This window comes from Cryptomeria japonica, chromosome 9 (assembly GCF_030272615.1).
Source record: "Cryptomeria japonica chromosome 9, Sugi_1.0, whole genome shotgun sequence".
Lineage (NCBI taxonomy): Eukaryota > Viridiplantae > Streptophyta > Pinopsida > Cupressales > Cupressaceae > Cryptomeria > Cryptomeria japonica.
Window position 1 is genome coordinate 339,431,232 of NC_081413.1, and position 4,466 is coordinate 339,435,697.

Genomic DNA, 4,466 nt, shown 5'->3' on the forward strand with positions numbered 1-4,466 from the left:
AATAGTTTGTGTGTCTTATCTATGCTTAGAACTTCTGCATGTCCAGCAAGGTAGTTGCAGCTACAACATCTGACAAAATTACTCTATCGTTGATCCATACCCTGTTTCAAAGCTTCCATTTTCGCACAGGCTGGGAGGATGCTTGCAAAGTTTGTGGAATTTGACGTTATACCAGCCAATAACCTTAGTTTTGAAAGTTTTTAAGTACTTTTTGACAAACGCATTTTGTGCATAGCCTGCAATCAAATCATTCCACGAAACCACATATCTCTGAGGCATCACTCAAACAGTTCACTTGCCCGGTCTATGCTTCCACGTTTTGCATTCAAAAACTCGACCATTTCTAGTACAGTCTGATCTTGTTTTGAAGCTCCCATTGTCGCTGCTTATAAAATAGTCATAGGTCAGAATATGAATCAGCAATTTTTTATGCGATAACACGCATCCACTTGACGTCGCGTGGGAATGGACTCAATTTAAAATTAACAGCGACTATCGTTTAAACAGGAACGGATGCTGACGATAGGGACGAGCCCAGAAGCTGCCAGCTAAGCAGTCACACCCGATTAGTGTGTGTTGTTTAAGCCAGGCGGTCCATACGTTGTTCTGAAGCTTCCATTTGTGCAAGCAAGGAGAACGCAAGCTTCAAAATCATTATCAACAAATACATTGTTCTGCAATCCCAAATCACAGAATTTCCACTTTAACGCAGCAATAGTTGCATTTGTTTTAAATTTTTTAGGCTTTCTCAACAGATCTATCTTATGCGAACTCGGCATTCATTGCATTCCATTAATGACATCTCTTTGGGGTATTCTGACAGACAATTCGCATGTGTCGTCTATGTTTCAACATTTTGCTTGCATTGAGCATTATGTCACAATCATAGCATTTCATTCTTTAAAATGGCCTCTTTTCGGGCATTCCGTAAAATCATTCAAGGGTGTGGATTGTTTCAAGCCTCCAATTCTATCACACGCACGTAGGATTCTGGAAAAGGACGTGGACTTTGGCTTTGTGCCCACCAAATGCATTTCTTTGAAAGTTTCTAAAGCATTTTCAACAGAACCATTTTGCACCCGATGTACTCCTTGGTTTCCATCTGAGATTCCACATTTTGCATACATATCTGCACGGCATTTTCAACTACAATTTTTACCAAAACCCCCTTACAAACGTGCTTCAATGAATGCCCAAGCCCTCTTTCAAAGCTTCCACATCGCACAAGTAGAGAGAACACTGGCAATGGTTGTGCACTTCGGCTTTTACACCTGCAGATTGTACATGCTTGAAAGTTTCTATTGCCTTTTAAATCCGTCGAGTGTATATCATGTAATCATTAATTCCATGAGAGGTCATCTCTTTGGGACATTCGATCAAACTGTTCGTGTGCCTTGTCTGAGACCACATTTATTTGAGGCATCACTGCTAAACAGTTGATTTGCAGTGTCCATGATTCCACTGTTTGCATGCATGTCTACAGAAGACACTTCCACCGCTCTCCCGCACACTTTTTAGGGTTAGACGCCTTCACTCATGCGGGATGACGGTGAGATCATGGATTGCAATGCTTTTGATGACATCTGGTGCAAATATATGGATATTCTAAGAGTTCAGTTTCTAAATATCTGTTTAAAAACAAGATACAACATGAAGTCAAGTGTTTTGAGATCATATGATCCTGAAGGATTCATTCGATGGTTGAAAAATGATCATTTCAAAAAAATTTCCTACATGAGGTTTATTATGAGGAGGCGGCAATAAGAAATTGTCAGAATATGAAAGATGTCCAAAGGAGGAAGAAATGAGACGTTTTGATGAAGAAAGAAGCTAAGAGAAAAAAGTTGGATCCTCATTTCCCTGGCCTTTTTGTGAATGTTAAAGATCCAACAAAGAGAATTGACCTCATAATTGATAACTTTGAGAAATTATATGGTAAGTGTCTAATGGAAGAACAAAGGTCAATGTATGAGCCACCAAAGGTGCAAGTCCCTAGGGCCACTAGAATTAAAATAATTGAGTTAGATGCTCAATCTGTCCAAGCACCACCATCAAACCATCCACAATAATTGTTGGCATTTGACTGAACTGGTAAAGATTGTTGTTGTTATGCAACCGGTATATAATTAGTTAGTAACTGTGATGAAGAGATTGAGATTCATGTTTGATGACTAAGTTTTGTGTTGTCATTGATGGCAACAATGTTTTTGATGTCATCTAAGTCTTAGAAGCCAACCAAAAGGTTTAACTGGTACAAAAGACAGTTTTACAGAGAAGCGGCAATTAGGTTCTCAACCGGTAAACTGAGACAGAGTTGCATTCCGACAACCGGTACAAGCGATTCATGAAGAGTTGGATGATGTGGTTTCACACCGATGGTGGTTACAGGTATTTGGAGCTATGTTCACAACCACATTGGTAGATTCAACTGGATGAGCGAGATTTGATTTACATAACAAACAAACTGGTAGAACACTTAACCGGTAGTAATATAGTCACTTAAATCGGTAACACGACACAATTTTTAATTTGTTATATTGATGGCCGACATATGTAAAGTGTGATGTAATTTTGTCTAGATTCATTAAACCTAGGAAATTGTTCCAAGGTTGTAGCCGACTTAATGTAAAATGTTTAAAATAAGTGTGATGAGGTAAAAAGTCGGTAAGTGTGAATATTGTGAATGTGATCGTGCGGTGATTACGGAAGTTTTGTAAAGAAGTATTGTTGATGTTTTAAGGATCAAAAGTGGATCTTATCAGACACAGAAGGTGTTACTTGAAGATCTTATCACTGTTGTTTTTCTAACAGTTTGCAACAGCAAAATCCCCTAACCGGGTAGGTCCTAGCAGGCCTTAATCTATAAATCCCCTAACAAGGTAGCTTTGAATCATTCAAATCCCTTAACCGGGTGGCTCCTAACCGGGTCTGCTCCTAACAGGGCATAGTTGTAAGACCTTAACCGGTCAAGATTTCTATTCTGCAGCTAGTGAATCTTGTGGGTACCAACTCCCATCATGGTTTTTCCCTTTTGGATTTTCCACGTGTAATCTCTTGTGTTATGTGGAATTTGTTTCATTGGGCATTTGCTTAAGTGGTGATATTTCTCATATGCTTGATAAGTTTTAAGTTCCATTTTAGTGATATTTTTTCCAGAATTCCTATGTAAAAAAAACTTTATGACTCTTATATCTATATATATCTGCTCTGATGCAAATTTTGATATCACATGTATTTGTATTTCATTAGGCATCATTTTCAAAGGGGGAGTAAGAGTTGAGTCAAAATTTTGTATGTAATTGTATATTGTATTTATTTTGTTATAGCATGCAACTGTTAAGGGGGAGTATATGTCATGTAGTCAATTTTTATTTTGCACACTTTGTTTTGCTCAGAAGCCAGCATCGGCAGATGCAGATGATGAAGACACTGAATCTAAGAAAGAGAAGAAAGTCCTAAGGACTAGTCGCAAGAAATCAAAGGTTGTTGGAACCTCCAATGTCAAATTTGTGGAGAACCCGGTAAATAAACCTATTGCTCTTGATAATTTATTAAAAAGTATTATGGAATATGGTGTTCTTAAGGGATTGAATAAACTATATGATAATCTTGGTGAGAATAAACAAAGATTAATAGAAGAGCAGTAGTGTATATGATGAATAAATATAGTAAAGCCCTTATTGAGCTGCAAGGAAAAATTTCAAATTCATTATAAAACAAAATTGATGCAAGGTGGCAGGCTGCAATGAAGCAGGACAGAGAATTTGGTGACTATACACTCAAGAGTCTTCAACCGGAAGCCACAAAGGAAGAATTAGATGATATTTTATTGAATGCAAAATCTTAATTCACATCTAAGAAAAGATTGACAAAAATGCTAATCGGTGAGACTCAATCAGTCCAGCAAGAGATTGAAATTTTGTTAAAGAAGGCTTTAGGTCTAATTCCTATTGAAGAGGAATATGATAAGGATACTGAACCTGTAAAGCTTAAGGGTGAATATTTTCCAGAGGATATTAAAAATATTGATTTTAAACTCGATGACATTGTGTTAAAGGACCAATCGGTGAACACATAAACAGAACAAGTGTTTATTCCTGATGATGATGATACTAGTGATAATGTTGATAATACTGATGATAATATAGATGTCTATGATGTAGATGTTCAGATGTCTTAACAACATGAGAAGAATCAGGAACAGGAAAGAAAGAAAGATGAAGAAGAAAAGAAGGATGAGGAACCATCGGTATATAATCAGACTGTAGATACTCAACCACCACCGGTAATGGAAAGTAATGAAGAAAAGCAAGCACAAGAGAAGAATGAAGAAACTGAAAAGAAAAAGGGAGAAGAGAAAACTGAAAATCAAGAGGGAACGGAGGAGAATAAGGCAGAAAAAACTGAACCCATAGTGACACCTTTGTCACTTGATTCCAAAAAGAAAGTTTTTGATGAAGAAGATG